At 45.3% G+C, this 18,587-nt stretch overlaps 1 pseudogene; it reads right to left on the minus strand.

The window, feature by feature from the left end:
• Window positions 1–18,587, minus strand: part of LOC127912183 (E3 SUMO-protein ligase PIAS1-like) — an 89,432-nt pseudogene that overhangs the window by 39,266 nt on the left and 31,579 nt on the right.

Raw genomic sequence — 18,587 nt, forward strand, 5'->3', positions numbered from 1 at the left:
GTTCTAGTGGTCTAGATAGGGGTGTGTTCTAGTGGTCTAGATAGGGGTGTGTTCTAGTGGTCTAGATAGGGGTGTGTTCTAGTGGTCTAGATAGGGGTGTGTTCTAGTGGTCTAGATAGGGGTGTGTTCTAGTGGTCTAGATAGGGGTGTGTTCTAGTGGTCTAGATAGGAGTGTGTTCTAGAGGTCTAGATAGGGGTGTGTTCTAGAGGTCTAGATAGGGGTGTGTTCTAGTGGTCTAGATAGGGGTGTGTTCTAGTGGTCTAGATAGGGGTGTGTTCTAGTGGTCTAGATAGGGGTGTGTTCTAGAGGTCTAGATAGGGGTGTGTTCTAGTGGTCTAGATAGGGGTGTGTTCTAGTGGTCTAGATAGGGGTGTGTTCTAGTGGTCTAGATAGGGGTGTGTTCTAGTGGTCTAGATAGGGGTGTGTTCTAGTGGTCTAGATAGGGGTGTGTTCTAGAGGTCTAGATAGAGGTGTGTTCTAGTGGTCTAGATAGGGGTGTGTTCTAGTGGTCTAGATAGGGGTGTGTTCTAGTGGTCTAGATAGGGGTGTGTTCTAGTGGTCTAGATAGGGGTGTGTTCTAGTGGTCTAGATAGGGGTGTGTTCTAGTGGTCTAGATAGGGGTGTGTTCTAATGGTCTAGATAGGGGGGTGTTCTAGTGGTGTGTTCTAGTGGTCTAGATAGGGGTGTGTTCTAGTGGTCTAGATAGGGGTGTGTTCTAGTGGTCTAGATAGGGGTGTGTTCTAGAGGTCTAGATAGGGGTGTGTTCTAGTGGTCTAGATAGGGGTGTGTTCTAGTGGTCTAGATAGGGGTGTGTTCTAGTGGTCTAGATAGGGGTGTGTTCTAGTGGTCTAGATAGGGGTGTGTTCTAGTGGTCTAGATAGGGGTGTGTTCTAGAGGTCTAGATAGGGGTGTGTTCTAGAGGTCTAGATAGGGGTGTGTTCTAGTGGTCTAGATAGGGGTGTGTTCTAGTGGTCTAGATAGGGGTGTGTTCTAGAGGTCTAGATAGGGGTGTGTTCTAGTGGTCTAGATAGGGGTGTGTTCTAGTGGTCTAGATAGGGGTGTGTTCTAGTGGTCTAGATAGGGGTGTGTTCTAGTGGTCTAGATAGGGGTGTGTTCTAGAGGTCTAGATAGGGGTGTGTTCTAGTGGTCTAGATAGGGGTGTGTTCTAGTGGTCTAGATAGGGGTGTGTTCTAGTGGTCTAGATAGGGGTGTGTTCTAGTGGTCTAGATAGGGGTGTGTTCTAGTGGTCTAGATAGGGGTGTGTTCTAGTGGTCTAGATAGGGGTGTGTTCTAGTGGTCTAGATAGGGGTGTGTTCTAGTGGTCTAGATAGGGGTGTGTTCTAGTGGTGTGTTCTAGTGGTCTAGATAGAGGTGTGTTCTAGTGGTCTAGATAGGGGTGTGTTCTAGTGGTCTAGATAGGGGTGTGTTCTAGTGGTCTAGATAGGGGTGTGTTCTAGTGGTCTAGATAGGGGTGTGTTCTAGTGGTCTAGATAGGGGTGTGTTCTAATGGTCTAGATAGGGGGGTGTTCTAGTGGTGTGTTCTAGTGGTCTAGATAGGGGTGTGTTCTAGTGGTCTAGATAGGGGTGTGTTCTAGTGGTCTAGATAGGGGTGTGTTCTAGAGGTCTAGATAGGGGTGTGTTCTAGTGGTCTAGATAGGGGTGTGTTCTAGTGGTCTAGATAGGGGTGTGTTCTAGTGGTCTAGATAGGGGTGTGTTCTAGTGGTCTAGATAGGGGTGTGTTCTAGTGGTCTAGATAGGGGTGTGTTCTAGAGGTCTAGATAGGGGTGTGTTCTAGAGGTCTAGATAGGGGTGTGTTCTAGAGGTCTAGATAGGGGTGTGTTCTAGTGGTCTAGATAGGGGTGTGTTCTAGTGGTCTAGATAGGGGTGTGTTCTAGTGGTCTAGATAGGGGTGTGTTCTAGAGGTCTAGATAGGGGTGTGTTCTAGTGGTCTAGATAGGGGTGTGTTCTAGTGGTCTAGATAGGGGTGTGTTCTAGTGGTCTAGATAGGGGTGTGTTCTAGTGGTCTAGATAGGGGTGTGTTCTAGAGGTCTAGATAGGGGTGTGTTCTAGTGGTCTAGATAGGGGTGTGTTCTAGTGGTCTAGATAGGGGTGTGTTCTAGTGGTCTAGATAGGGGTGTGTTCTAGTGGTCTAGATAGGGGTGTGTTCTAGTGGTCTAGATAGGGGTGTGTTCTAGTGGTCTAGATAGGGGTGTGTTCTAGTGGTCTAGATAGGGGTGTGTTCTAGTGGTCTAGATAGGGGTGTGTTCTAGTGGTGTGTTCTAGTGGTCTAGATAGGGGTGTGTTCTAGTGGTCTAGATAGGGGTGTGTTCTAGTGGTCTAGATAGGGGTGTGTTCTAGTGGTCTAGATAGGGGTGTGTTCTAGTGGTCTAGATAGGGGTGTGTTCTAATGGTCTAGATAGGGGTGTGTTCTAGTGGTGTGTTCTAGTGGTCTAGATAGGGGTGTGTTCTAGTGGTCTAGATAGGGGTGTGTTCTAGTGGTCTAGATAGGGGTGTGTTCTAGTGGTCTAGATAGGGGTGTGTTCTAGTGGTCTAGATAGGGGTGTGTTCTAGTGGTCTAGATAGGGGTGTGTTCTAGTGGTCTAGATAGGGGTGTGTTCTAGTGGTGTAGATAGGGGTGTGTTCTAGTGGTGTAGATAGGGGTGTGTTCTAGTGGTGTAGATAGGGGTGTGTTCTGGTGGTGTAGATAGGGGTGTTCTAGTGGTGTAGATAGGGGTGTGTTCTAGTGGTGTAGATAGGGGTGTGTTCTAGTGGTGTAGATAGGGGTGTGTTCTAGTGGTGTAGATAGGGGTGTGCTCTAGTGGTGTAGATAGGGGTGTGTTCTAGTGGTGTAGATAGGGGTGTGTTCTAGTGGTCTAGATAGGGGTGTGTTCTAGTGGTGTAGATAGGGGTGTGCTCTAGTGGTGTAGATAGGGGTGTGTTCTAGTGGTCTAGATAGGGGTGTGTTCTAGTGGTGTAAATAGGGGTGTGTTCTAGTGGTGTAGATAGGGGTGTGTTCTAGTGGTGTAAATAGGGGTGTGTTCTAGTGGTGTAGATAGGGGTGTGTTCTAGTGGTCTAGATAGGGGTGTGTTCTAATGGTCTAGATAGGGGTGTGTTCTAGTGGTGTAGATAGGGGTGTGTTCTAGTGGTGTAGATAGGGGTGTGTTCTAGTGGTGTAGATAGGGGTGTGTTCTAGTGGTGTAGATAGGGGTGTGTTCTAGTGGTGTAGATAGGGGTGTGTTCTAGTGGTGTAGATAGGGGTGTGTTCTAGTGGTCTAGATAGGGGTGTGTTCTAGTGGTGTAGATAGGGGTGTGTTCTAGTGGTGTAGATAGGGGTGTGTTCTAGTGGTGTAGATAGGGGTGTGTTCTAGTGGTCTAGATAGGGGTGTGTTCTAGTGGTGTAGATAGGGGTGTGTTCTAGTGGTGTAGATAGGGGTGTGTTCTAGTGGTCTAGATAGGGGTGTGTTCTAGTGGTCTAGATAGGGGTGTGTTCTAATGGTCTAGATAGGGGTGTGTTCTAGTGGTGTAGATAGGGGTGTGTTCTAGTGGTGTAGATAGGGGTGTGTTCTAGTGGTCTAGATAGGGGTGTGTTGTAGTGGTGTAAATAGGGGTGTGTTCTAGTGGTGTAGATAGGGGTGTGTTCTAGTGGTGTAAATAGGGGTGTGTTCTAGTGGTGTAGATAGGGGTGTGTTCTAGTGGTGTAGATAGGGGTGTGTTCTAGTGGTGTAGATAGGGGTGTGTTCTAGTGGTCTAGATAGGGGTGTGTTCTAGTGGTGTAAATAGGGGTGTGTTCTAGTGGTGTAAATAGGGGTGTGTTCTAGTGGTGTAAATAGGGGTGTGTTCTAGTGGTGTAGATAGGGGTGTGTTCTAGTGGTGTAGATAGGGGTGTGTTCCAGTGGTGTAGATAGGGGTGTGTTCTAGTGGTGTAGATAGGGGTGTGTTCTAATGGTCTAGATAGGGGGGTGTTCTAGTGGTGTAGATAGGGGTGTGTTCTAGTGGTGTAGATAGGGGTCAGTCTTACATGGAGCTGCTGATCTGCTGGACCTGCTGGGGCGTCAACGCAAAGGCATAACACGTCTCCTGAAACCGCTGACTGTTGTCTGAGGCTGGGGATAAGAGAGAGAGAGAACTAGAACAATCTCATCATACCACCCCCCACACACACACACAAGAAAGAACACAATCAGTACGAAAATGGAGAAGTTCCCAACTGAAAACTGGACAAACTTCAGTTACAGCCGTTACAATGCCGGTTACACTGTGGGTTACCAAGAGATGGGCCGGATATGAATATGAATACGATTATGATATGAATATGATATGAATATATGATAATGATATGAATACGATATGAATATATGATATGAATATGATAATAATATGATATGAATATGATATGAATATGATATGGAAATGATATGGAAATATGATATGAATATATGATATGAATATGATATGAATATGATACGGATATGAATATGGTTTGAATATGATATGAATATGATAATAATATGATATGAATATGATATGAATATGATATGGAAATATGATATGAATATATGATATGAATATGATATGAATATATCATACGGATATGAATATGGTTTGAATATATGATATGAATATGATAATAATATGATATGAATATGATATGAATATATGATATGGATATATGATATGAATATATGATATGAATATATGATATGGATATATGATATGAATATATGATATGAATATGATATGAATATATGATAATGATATGAATACGATATGAATATATGATATGAATATGATATGAATATGATAATAATATGATATGAATATGATATGAATATGATATGGAAATTATATGGAAATATGATATGAATATATGATATGAATATGATATGAATATATGATACGGATATGAATATGGTTTGAATATATGATATGAATATGATAATAATATGATATGAATATGATATGAATATGATATGGATATGAATATTATATGGTTATGAATATGATATGAAATTACTATTAAATGAATATGAAATGAATATGATATGAATACGATAATGATATGAATATGATATGAATATATGATATGAATATGATATGAATATATGATATGAATATGATATGAATATGATATGAACCATACAGCCTTTATTCTATGGACCTATAACAGACAGGATAGACAGACATGCATCTAATTATATGTTTAGAAACAACTGTTGAATCACAATAATCCACAGGCCTTATAGCTTTAATAAAACACACCGTGTTTGATGAATATATGTGAAATATACACCGTCTGTACAAACCAGGTGAATCCAGGTGAAAGCTATGATCCCTTATTGATGTTGTTAAATCCACTTCAGACAGTGTAGATGAAGGGGAGGAGACATGTAGATGAAGGGGGAGGAGACATGTAGATGAAGGGGAGGAGACATGTAGATGAAGGGGAGGAGACATGTAGATGAAGGGGAGGAGACATGTAGATGAAGGGGAGGAGACATGTAGATGAAGGGGAGGAGACATGTAGATGAAGGGGAGGAGACATGTAGATGAAGGGGAGGAGACATGTAGATGAAGGGAGGAGACATGTAGATGAAGGGAGGAGACATGTAGATGAAGGGGAGGAGACATGTAGATGAAGGGGAGGAGACATGTAGATGAAGGGGAGGAGACATGTAGATGAAGGGGAGGAGACATGTAGATGAAGGGGAGGAGACATGTAGATGAAGGAGAGGAGACATGTAGATGAAGGAGAGGAGACATGTAGATGAAGGGGAGGAGACATGTAGATGAAGGGGAGGAGCCATGTAGATGAAGGGGAGGAGCCATGTAGATGAAGGGGAGGAGCCATGTAGATGAAGGGGAGGAGACATGTAGATGAAGGGGAGGAGACATGTAGATGAAGGGGAGGAGACATGTAGATGAAGGGGAGGAGACATGTAGATGAAGGGGAGGAGACATGTAGATGAAGGGGAGGAGACATGTAGATGAAGGGGAGGAGACATGTAGATGGCCGCACCGGTTTGAGTGTGTCAAGAACTGCAACGCTGCTGGGGTTTTTTAAGCTTGTGTATCAACAATGGTCCACCACCCCAAAAGGACATCCAGTCAACTTGACACAACTGTGGGGAAGCATCAGAGTCAACATGGACCAGCATCCCTGTGGAAGGATTGGAGTCAACATGGACCAGCATCCCTGTGGAAGGATTGGAGTCAACATGGACCAGCATCCCTGTGGAAGGATTGGAGTCAACATGGGGCCAGCATCCCTGTGGGAAGCATCAGAGTCAACATGGACCAGCATCCCTGTGGAAGGATTGGAGTCAACATGGACCAGCATCCCTGTGGAAGGATTGGAGTCAACATGGACCAGCATCCCTGTGGGAAGCACCAGAGTCAACATGGACCAGCATCCCTGTGGAAGGATTGGAGTCAACATGGACCAGCATCCCTGTGGAAGGATTGGAGTCAACATGGGGCCAGCATCCCTGTGGGAAGCATCGGAGTCAACATGGACCAGCATCCCTGTGGAAGGATTGGAGTCAACATGGACCAGCATCCCTGTGGAAGGATTGGAGTCAACATGGACCAGCATCCCTGTGGAAGGATTGGAGTCAACATGGGGCCAGCATCCCTGTGGGAAGCATCAGAGTCAACATGGACCAGCATCCCTGTGGAAGGATTGGAGTCAACATGGACCAGCATCCCTGTGGAAGGATTGGAGTCAACATGGACCAGCATCCCTGTGGGAAGCACCAGAGTCAACATGGACCAGCATCCCTGTGGAAGGATTGGAGTCAACATGGACCAGCATCCCTGTGGAAGGATTGGAGTCAACATGGACCAGCATCCCTGTGGGAAGCATCAGAGTCAACATGGACCAGCATCCCTGTGGAAGGATTGGAGTCAACATGGACCAGCATCCCTGTGGAAGGATTGGAGTCAACATGGACCAGCATCCCTGTGGAAGGATTGGAGTCAACATGGACCAGCATCCCTGTGGAAGGATTGGAGTCAACATGGACCAGCATCCCTGTGGAAGGATTGGAGTCAACATGGACCAGCATCCCTGTGGAAGGATTGGAGTCAACATGGACCAGCATCCCTGTGGAAGGATTGGAGTCAACATGGACCAGCATCCCTGTGGAAGGATTGGAGTCAACATGGACCAGCATCCCTGTGGAAGGATTGGAGTCAACATGGACCAGCATCCCTGTGGGAAGCACCAGAGTCAACATGAACCAGCATCCCTGTGGAAGGCTTTCAACACCTTGTAGAGTCAACATGGGGCCGGCATCCCTGTGGAAGGATTGGAGTCAACATGGGGCCAGCATCCCTGTGGGAAGCATTGGAGTCAACATGGACCAGCATCCCTGTGGAAGGATTGGAGTCAACATGGACCAGCATCCCTGTGGGAAGCATTGGAGTCAACATGGGGCCAGCATCCCTGTGGGAAGCATCAGAGTCAACATGGACCACCATCCCTGTGGAAGGATTGGAGTCAACATGGACCAGCATCCCTGTGGGAAGCATCAGAGTCAACATGAACCAGCATCCCTGTGGAAGGCTTTCAACACCTTGTAGAGTCAACATGGGCCAGCATCCCTGTGGAACGCTTTCAACACCTCGTAGAGTCAACATGGGCCAGCATCCCGGTGGAACGCTTTCAGCACCTTGTAGAGTCAACATGGGCCAGCATCCCTGTGGAAGCATTGGAGTCAACATGGGGCCAGCATCCCTGTGGAATGCTTTCGACACCTTGTAAAGTCAACATGGGCCAGCATCCCTGTGGAAGCATTGGAGTCAACATGGGCCAGCATCCCTGTGGAAGCATTGGAGTCAACATGGGCCAGCATCCCTGTGGAAGCATTGGAGTCAACATGGGCCAGCATCCCTGTGGAAGCATTGGAGTCAACATGGGCCAGCATCCCTGTGGAAGCATTGGAGTCAACATGGGCCAGCATCCCTGTGGAACGCTTTCGACACCTTGTAGAGTCCCATAGTCCTGACGAATTGAAGCTGTTCTGAGAGCAAAAAGTGTGCAAATCAAAATTAGGAAGGTGTTCTTAAATGTTTTGTACACACAGTGTGTGTAAATCTAAGCACCACTTACCCAGGCTGGTGGGTTTGATGAGCTCATCCAACATGTCGTAGAAGGGCAGCCTCTGGAGCTTCACGTCAGGGTGTACGGGGTGAAGGCCCAGCTCCTGTTTGGGCACCAGCAGAGAGCCAGGCGAGGGGGATCCGTGGCTGTCGAACCCCAGCGAGGTGAGGCCTCCGGGCAGGCTGGAGGTGGAGTGGACACTGGGCAGGGCCAGATCCACCGGAGACAGCATCTTGGCGGGGAAGCGGCGTCTGTACAGCTCCTTCACCTTCATCTGGACAGCGGGGCTGCAGCCGGCCTTAAGGAGGTGCAGGGCTTTGGTCAACAGTTGGTGTTTGCGGCCGTGTTTGTTGCGTCCTGCGTAGCCTAGTAACACTTGTAGCTCTGAAACACGAAGGCTCATCACCATTTGCTTTGGGAGGAAGGAAAGACAAAAAAAATGTAATTAAAAATCAGCATTATTACTTCACAGTATACTATAAACATGGAGGATAATAGGATACACAGGTAGAAGAACTAACATTAATTTACATCATATTTCACCCACTTCATATGTATATACTGTATTCTAGTCAAGGCCTGTCCTATATAACTACTACTGTCCACTTCATATGTATATACTGTATTCTAGTCAAGGCCTGTCCTATATAACTACTACTGTCTACTTCATATGTATATACTGTATTCTAGTCAAGGCCTGTCCTATATAACTACTACTGTCTACTTCATATGTATATACTGTATTCTAGTCAAGGCCTGTCCAATATAACTACTACTGTCTACTTCATATGTATATACTGTATTCTAGTCAAGGCCTGTCCTATTTAACTACTACTGTCCACTTCATATGTATATACTGTATTCTAGTCAAGGCCTGTCCTATATAACTACTACTGTCTACTTCATATGTATATACTGTATTCTAGTCAAGGCCTGTCCTATATAACTACTACTGTCTACTTCATATGTATATACTGTATTCTAGTCAAGGCCTGTCCAATATAACTACTACTGTCTACTTCATATGTATATACTGTATTCTAGTCAAGGCCTGTCCTATTTAACTACTACTGTCCACTTCATATGTATATACTGTATTCTAGTCAAGGCCTGTCCTATATAACTACTACTGTCCATTTCATATGTATATACTGTATTCTAGTCAAGGCCTGTCCTATTTAACTACTACTGTCCACTTCATATGTATATACTGTATTCTAGTCAAGGCCTGTCCTATATAACTACTACTGTCTACTTCATATGTATATACTGTATTCTAGTCAAGGCCTGTCCTATATAACTACTACTGTCCACTTCATATGTATATACTGTATTCTAGTCAAGGCCTGTCCTATATAACTACTACTGTCTACTTCATATGTATATACTGTATTCTAGTCAAGGCCTGTCCTATATAACTACTACTGTCTACTTCATATGTATATACTGTATTCTAGTCAAGGCCTGTCCTATATAACTACTACTGTCTACTTCATATGTATATACTGTATTCTAGTCAAGGCCTGTCCTATATAACTACTACTGTCCACTTCATATGTATATACTGTATTCTAGTCAAGGCCTGTCCTATATAACTACTACTGTCCACTTCATATGTATATACTGTATTCTAGTCAAGGCCTGTCCTATATAACTACTACTGTCTACTTCATATGTATATACTGTATTCTAGTCAAGGCCTGTCCTATATAACTACTACTGTCCACTTCATATGTATATACTGTATTCTAGTCAAGGCCTGTCCTATATAACTACTACTGTCCACTTCATATGTATATACTGTATTCTAGTCAAGGCCTGTCCTATATAACTACTACTGTCTACTTCATATGTATATACTGTATTCTAGTCAAGGCCTGTCCTATATAACTACTACTGTCTACTTCATATGTATATACTGTATTCTAGTCAAGGCCTGTCCTATATAACTACTACTGTCCACTTCATATGTATATACTGTATTCTAGTCAAGGCCTGTCCTATATAACTACTACTGTCCACTTCATATGTATATACTGTATTCTAGTCAAGGCCTGTCCTATATAACTACTACTGTCCATTTCATATGTATATACTGTATTCTAGTCATGGTTCATCCCATATAACTATTGCTGTACATATACTATTATATACACGTATTCTTCATAGATATGTGACTCATTTCAGAAAAACTGTTGTGTGTCACAGGAGAGCCATATGAAATGCCTTCTGGGACAGAAATGCCTTCTGGGAGAGAAATTCCTTCTGGGACTTGAGTATGATTGCTAAGGAGATGGAGAAGGTTCTGGCGTTTGATTGCAAATATGCAGACAGAGTCGAAAAGCGAACACACAGAAGGCTGTTGTGTAAAACCTCCGGATTACATCTTCAAACTTAAGGGCAACCGTGGCAACCTGACAGAGGGAGAAGCGTCCATCCAAGTATACAAGGATGAGAGTCTAGCTAGCTACATTTTCAGAAATTACACGTTTCTAATTTTAGTCAGAAAGTCGTTTTCATTTCAAGTTAAAGTGTACTGTTAGCTAGCTAGCTAAAGTTAGCCGGCTGGCTTGCTAACGTTCCGTGTACGATCTGTGTAGGAAAATTATTCGTATCTGAGAGCAATTTGCATTGCTAGTTATAGCCTAAGGTTAGCTAGCTAACATTGAACCCGGTTGGTTAGCTACCTGCAGATTCATGCAGGGTAGAAACATTATGAGTTGAGATGATGGTTCAATGTTTAGCTAGCATAGCTACATGTCTAAACAAAAAGACTCCACAATGCAAATAACTATTTAAATAGAATGTTCATGATGTCACTGCCGATAGACGTAGCTGGTAAATTCACTCTGGCTATCTACTCCGATTTCAGAGTTGTTTAGTACACGGCCTCACACGTGGCTAAATCTTAAGAGTGAACGATGCTGAATGGGCGAAGACAAAGAAGAGTTCTCCAGCAGTAGGTACCAAAACATTCCAAGGGCCATTTTCTCAAAAGCAAGGTTACAAGTTCATCAACTTACTAAGCAGAAGTACTTTCCCCATTGTTCCTCAACTGTAGTGTATGATATAACATTTTAACATTTAACAACTTACTAAGCAGAAGTACTTTCCCCATTGTTCCTCAACTGTAGTGTATGATATAACATTTTCTCTACTTTTATCCAATGTAAAAAAAAAAAAAAAACACACAACTTCAAATTTTGCTACATAAAACCGAACCAGTCGGTTACATATTCTATTCGTATAGTCTACATCATTCCCATCCATCCATATACACACAGTACCAATCAAAAGTTGACACCTACTCATTCAAGGATTTCTTTATTTTTACTATTTTCTACATTGTAGAATAATAGTGAAGACATCAAAACTATGAAATAACACATATGGAATCATGTAGTAACCCAACAACAAATAAAAGTGTTAAATCAAAATATAATTTATATTCTTCAAAGTAGCCACATTATGCCTTGATGACAGCTTTCCATATTCTTGGCATTCTCTCAACCAGCTTCATGAGGTAGTCACCTGGAATGCATTTCAATTAACATGCGTCTTGTTAGGATTTGTGGAATTTCTTTCCTTCTTATTGCATTTGAGCCAATCAGTTGTGTTGTGACAAGGTAGGGGTGGTATACAGAAGATATCCCGATTTGGTAAAATACCAAGTCCATATTATGTCAAGAACAGCTCAAATTAGCAAAGAGAAACGACAGTCCATCATTACTTTAAGACATGAAGGTCAGTCAATACGTAACGTTTCAAGAGATTTGAAAGTTCCTTCAAGTGCAGTCGCAAAAACCATCAAGCACTATGATGAAACTGTCTCTCATGAGGACCGTCACAGGAATGGAAGACCCAGAGTTACCTCTGCTGCAGAGGATAAGTTCACTAGAGTTAACTGGCTCTCATGAGGACCGCCACAGGAATGGAAGACCCAGAGTTACCTCTGAGGAGAAGTTTAGAAACTAAAGCTTTGGTTGTCTTCCTCTCAGACTTCCATGTCTTCTCCCTGGACATGATGACGCTTCACCGAGACACGGTAGTGATGACACCGTGGGCCTTGTTGATCTCTGCACCAGACAGGATGCTCTTTTTTAAATGTTATTCATCCGTTATCTTGCCAGCATACTTGGGCTTCAGGCAGAAGTCTTCGCTTTTTGAAGGATTTCAGAACTGCAGTTTCCTCTGCTTGGAGAAACAGTGAGGTGGGCAGGGCAGTACGGATTACTTACATCTTACATCTGTAAGCAGAGTCTAAACATCAGACAGGATGACATTGTCTCCCACAATCTGTGCAATGGCTACTGCTATAGGTTTCAGGCTGCTTACCACTCTCTCCCAAAATACATCATCCTGGAGGATCCTCTTGATGGGGCTGTCCATATCGGCAGACTGTGATATGGTAATTTCTTGGAGAGACTCCTTCCCCTCCTGGAGACTGTCAAACACAATGACATCATCACCCCAACGGATGTTGCTGGGCAGCTTCAATGTGGTGCTCTTATTCTTCTCACTTTGAATGGTGATTGCTGCTATAACTTGATGACCCTTCACCTACCTAACCATTCCCTTGGCTCTCTTGTAGATTCTATCCATTGTTTTCAGTGCCATGGTGTCCTTGAGGAGCAGATTCAATGTATTAGCAGCACAGCCAATGGGTGTGATGTGAGGGTAGGACTCCTCCCACTTTAAACCAGGCAGCCTTCGTGTTCACAGCATTGTCTGTTACCAGTGCAAATACCTTCTGTGGTCCAAGGTCATTCAGCTCATCTGCAATGTAGAGACCGGTGTGTCTGTTGTACCGTCTGTCTCACACTCCTCAGCTAGCAAGATGTTAAGAATCAGCTGTACATGTTATGGAAGAATGCACTGTGAGGGTTGAAGCTCAAGCAAGCTAAAAACCCCACCTGGTATTTTTTTTTGCTAACTAACAGAAATTGTTAACAAGTTAGAAATGATTTAAACACACTTTGCTGTAGGCTACTATTTACTAGTTAACAAAAAAAAAAAAAATGTATGTCATAATATATTCACCCCCACCCAGTATTGTAATCAAAACTTACCAGAAAGCATGTAGTCCTTGGCTCAGACAGTGTACTAGTGTGGGCTCAATAGCATCTCATTAGTGTGCAAGATGTTGAGAATCAGCTGGACATGTGATGGAAGAGTGTGATTCCATTGAATTAGGGATAGTTTGACCAAAAAAGGTTAACTGTTATAAGCTAACTTTTTTGATTAAATAAATCCCAATTCCAGGGTTTAACTTCCTATGAAAATCCAGGACATTTTTTTGACCCTTTGCAACCCTAGAGGTCACCAAGAACCCGATGGTCACTCTGACAGAGCTCCTGAGTTCCTCTGTGGAGATGGGAGAACCTTCCAGAAGGACAACCATCTCTGCAGCACTCCACCAATCAGGCCTTTATGGTAGAGTTGCCAGACGGAAGCCACTCCTCAGTAAAAAGGCACATGACAGCCCGCTTGGAGTTTACCAAAAGGCACCTAAAGGACTCTCAGACCATGAGAAACAAGACTCTCTGGTCTGATGAAACCAAGATTGAACTCTTTGGACCTGAAAGCCAAGCGTCACGTCTGGAGGAAGCCTGGCACCATCCCTACGGTGAAGCATGGTGGTGGCAGCATCACGTCTGGAGAAAACCTGGCACCATCCCTACGGTGAAGCATGGTGGTGGTGGCAGCATCACGTCTGGAGAAAACCTGGCACCATCCCTACGGTGAAGCATGGTGGTGGCAGCATCACGTCTGGAGAAAACCTGGCACCATCCCTACGGTGAAGCATGGTGGTGGCAGCATCACGTCTGGAGAAAACCTGGCACCATCCCTACGGTGAAGCATGGTGGTGGCAGCATCACGTCTGGAGAAAACCTGGCACCATCCCTACGGTGAAGCATGGTGGTGGTGCAGCATCAAGCTGTGGGGACGTTTTTTAGTGACAGGGACTGGGAGACTAGTCCGGATCGAGGGAAAGACGAACAGAGTAAAATACAGAGAGAGACGCCTGAGGAAAACCTGCTCCAGAGCACTCAGGACCTCAGACTGTGGTGAAAGTTCACCTTTCCAACAGGACAACGACACTAACCGCAAAGCCAAGACAACGCAGGAGTGGTCTCTGAATATCCTTGGCCGGGACTTGATGTGACCATTTGCCTCATGCAGCACGAAACATTTCCTTCAAATAGAGTTGATCAGGCTGTTGATCCTCTTCAATGGCTCTGCATTCCTCAGTGGTAAACAGTCAGGACAGGATGCTATGGGTTCCTCCCTACTACCTCAGAGGACTGGTAGACAGCTAGTCAGGACAGGATGCTATGGGTTCCTCCCTACTACCTCAGAGGACTGGTAGACAGCTAGTCAGGACAGGATGCTATGGGTTCCTCCCTACTACCTCAGAGGACTGGTAGACAGCTAGTCAGGACAGGATGCTATGGGTTCCTCCCTACTACCTCAGAGGACTGGTAGACAGCTAGTCAGGACAGGATGCTATGGGTTCCTCCCTACTACCTCAGAGGACTGGTAGACAGCTAGTCAGGACAGGATGCTATGGGTTCCTCCCTACTACCTCAGAGGACTGGTAGACAGCTAGTCAGGACAGGATGCTATGGGTTCCTCCCTACTACCTCAGAGGACTGGTAGACAGCTAGTCAGGACAGGATGCTACTTAGACAGCGTAGAAGGAGCCTCAGATTTTTATTTATTTTTATGTTGTTGACTGCAAAGTATAATTGCATTGGGCACGAAAAAGCAAATGAGTCAACTCTAACACTTTGTTTGGATTAAGCGTAGATTCATTGTGATCTAATACACAGGATTAAGCATTTATTTACATGAAACCATGTTCCCAAATTGTATGAAATAAAGTTACTACACTGGAGTCAGCGTAGCCTAGTGGTTAGAGCGTTGGACTGGCAGCCGAAAGGTTGCAAGTTCAAATCCCCAAGGTGACGAGGTACAAATTGAAAATAAGAATTTGTTCTTAACTGACTTGCCTCGTTAAATAAATAAATTTAAAAAATAAAGAGTCACAAAAGAAAAGAAGAAGCTTTCTGCAGAAAATAGAAAATAAAAATGAAATAAATCCATAACAGATTCCATTTGGGAATCAAATGGGTTCATAGTTACTAAGTCCAAAAATAGACATAGCAACTGCTGATTGGCCAGCCATTAACCTTAAGCTAAATTTAGCCACCGCTAGCTAAAAACATAGATGTGATGAGGCATGTTTTAAAAATGGACAAAATCACCTTGACATAAAGATCGAACCAAATATAGAGTTGATTTCTGGTGATTTAGACAACAACAAAAAATTCCCCCATCACATCCATTTATGCTTTCATTAAGCAGTGGCTAAAGTTACCTGAAGGTTAATGTCTGTTTATAGAAAACAAAATCTGTGGTTCAGTTTCTCTTAGCCCCATAGACTACATTTCAGGTTGAGGAACCACATCAAGTTGTAAAATAGTGAACTACTCTTTTAACTAGACACTTTAGAGTAGCAGAGACAGCTTGTGAATCAGGGGGATTCAGGCCAGACTCCAGAGATCAAGGCCCAGACCCATAAAGCATCTTAGAGTAGGGGTTAATAAAACAGATCTTATCCTCGAAGACTCTGGCTTTATGGATAGTGAGGCCCTGAGCACACATACGATGAACTACAGATGGGTGGGATTACAGGGATCAGAAGCCCCTGGTGAACTACAGATGGGTGGGATTACAGGGATCAGAAGCCCCTGGTGAACTACAGATGGGTGGGATTACAGGGAAACAGGATGAGAAGCCCCTGGTGAACTACAGATGGGTGGGATTACAGGGATCAGAAGCCCCTGGTGAACTACAGATGGGTGGGATTACAGGGATGAGAAGCCCCTGGTGAACTGCAGATGGGTGGGATTACAGGGAAACAGGATGAGAAGCCCCTAGTGAACTACAGATGGGTGGGATTACAGGGATCAGAAGCCCCTGGTGAACTATAGATGGGTGGGATTACAGGGAGCAGAAGCCCCTGGTGAACTATAGATGGGTGGGATTACAGGGATCAGAAGCCCCTGGTGAACTACAGATGGGTGGGATTACAGGGATCAGAAGCCCCTGGTGAACTACAGATGGGTGGGATTACAGGGAGCAGAAGCCCCTGGTGAACAACAGATGGGTGGGATTACAGGGATCAGAAGCCCCTGGTGAACTACAGATGGGTGGGATTACAGGGATCAGAAGCCTCTGGTGAACTACAGATGGGTGGGATTACAGGGAAACAGGATGAGAAGCCCCTGGTGAACTACAGATGGGTGGGATTACAGGGATCAGAAGCCCCTGGTGAACTATAGATGGGTGGGATTACAGGGAGCAGAAGCCCCTGGTGAACTATAGATGGGTGGGATTACAGGGATCAGAAGCCCCTGGTGAACTATAGATGGGTGGGATTACAGGGATCAGAAGCCCCTGGTGAACTACAGATGGGTGGGATTACAGGGAGCAGAAGCCCCTGGTGAACTATAGATGGGTGGGATTACAGGGATCAGAAGCCCCTGGTGAACTATAGATGGGTGGGATTACAGGGAAGTACTGGGGATCAGAAGCCCCTGGTGAACTACAGATGGGTGGGATTACAGGGAAGTACTGGGGATCAGAAGCCCCTGGTGAACTATAGGTGGGTGGGATTACAGGGAAGTACTGGGGATCAGAAGCCCCTGGTGAACTACAGATGGGTGGGATTACAGGGATCAGAAGCCCCTGGTGAACTATAGATGGGTGGGATTACAGGGAAGTACTGGGGATCAGAAGCCCCTGGTGAACTATAGGTGGGTGGGATTACAGGGAAGTACTGGGGATCAGAAGCCCCTGGTGAACTATAGGTGGGTGGGATTACAGGGAAGTTCTGGGGATCAGAAGCCCCTGGTGAACTATAGGTGGGTGGGATTACAGGGAGCAGAAGCCCCTGGTGAACTACAGATGGGTGGGATTACAGGGAAGTACTGGGGATCAGAAGCCCCTGGTGAACTATAGGTGGGTGGGATTACAGGGAAGTACTGGGGATCAGAAGCCCCTGGTGAACTACAGATGGGTGGGATTACAGGGATCAGAAGCCCCTGGTGAACTATAGATGGGTGGGATTACAGGGAAGTACTGGGGATCAGAAGCCCCTGGTGAACTATAGGTGGGTGGGATTACAGGGAAGTACTGGGGATCAGAAGCCCCTGGTGAACTATAGGTGGGTGGGATTACAGGGAAGTACTGGGGATCAGAAGCCCCTGGTGAACTATAGATGGGTGGGATTACAGGGAGCAGAAGCCCCTGGTGAACTATAGATGGGTGGGATTACAGGGAGCAGAAGCCCCTGGTGAACTATAGATGGGTGGGATTACAGGGAAGTACTGGGGATCAGAAGCCCCTGGTGAACTATAGATGGGTGGGATTACAGGGAAGTACTGGGGATCAGAAGCCCCTGGTGAACTATAGATGGGTGGGATTACAGGGAAGTACTGGGGATCAGAAGCCCCTGGTGAACTACAGATGGGTGGGATTACAGGGAAGTACTGGGGATCAGAAGCCCCTGGTGAACTATAGATGGGTGGGATTACAGGGAAGTACTGGGGATCAGAAGCCCCTGGTGAACTACAGATGGGTGGGATTACAGGAAGTACTGGGGATCAGAAGCCCCTGGTGAACTACAGATGGGTGGGATTACAGGGAAGTACTGGGGATCAGAAGCCCTGGTGAACTACAGATGGGTGGGATTACAGGGAAGTACTGGGGATCAGAAGCCCCTGGTGAACTACAGATGGGTGGGATTACAGGGAAGTACTGGGGATCAGAAGCCCCTGGTGAACTATAGATGGGTGGGATTACAGGGATCAGAAGCCCCTGGTGAACTATAGGTGGGTGGGATTACAGGGAAGTACTGGGGATCAGAAGCCCCCTGGTGAACTATAGATGGGTGGGATTACAGGGAAGTACTGGGGATCAGAAGCCCCTGGTGAACTATAGATGGGTGGGATTACAGGGAAGTACTGGGGATCAGAAGCCCCTGGTGAACTATAGATGGTGGGATTACAGGGATCAGAAGCCCCTGGTGAACTATAGATGGGTGGGATTACAGGGATCAGAAGCCCCTGGTGAACTATAGATGGGTGGGATTACAGGGAAGTACTGGGGATCAGAAGCCCCTGGTGAACTATAGATGGGTGGGATTACAGGGAAGTACTGGGGATCAGAAGCCCCTGGTGAACTATAGGTGGGTGGGATTACAGGAAGTACTGGGGATCAGAAGCCCCTGGTGAACTACAGATGGGTGGGATTACAGGGAAGTACTGGGGATCAGAAGCCCCTGGTGAACTATAGATGGGTGGGATTACAGGGATCAGAAGCCCTGGTGAACTATAGGTGGGTGGGATTACAGGGAAGTACTGGGGATCAGAAGCCCCTGGTGAACTACAGATGGGTGGGATTACAGGGAAGTACTG

The sequence above is a fragment of the Oncorhynchus keta genome, chromosome 26 (assembly GCF_023373465.1).
Source record: "Oncorhynchus keta strain PuntledgeMale-10-30-2019 chromosome 26, Oket_V2, whole genome shotgun sequence".
Lineage (NCBI taxonomy): Eukaryota > Metazoa > Chordata > Actinopteri > Salmoniformes > Salmonidae > Oncorhynchus > Oncorhynchus keta.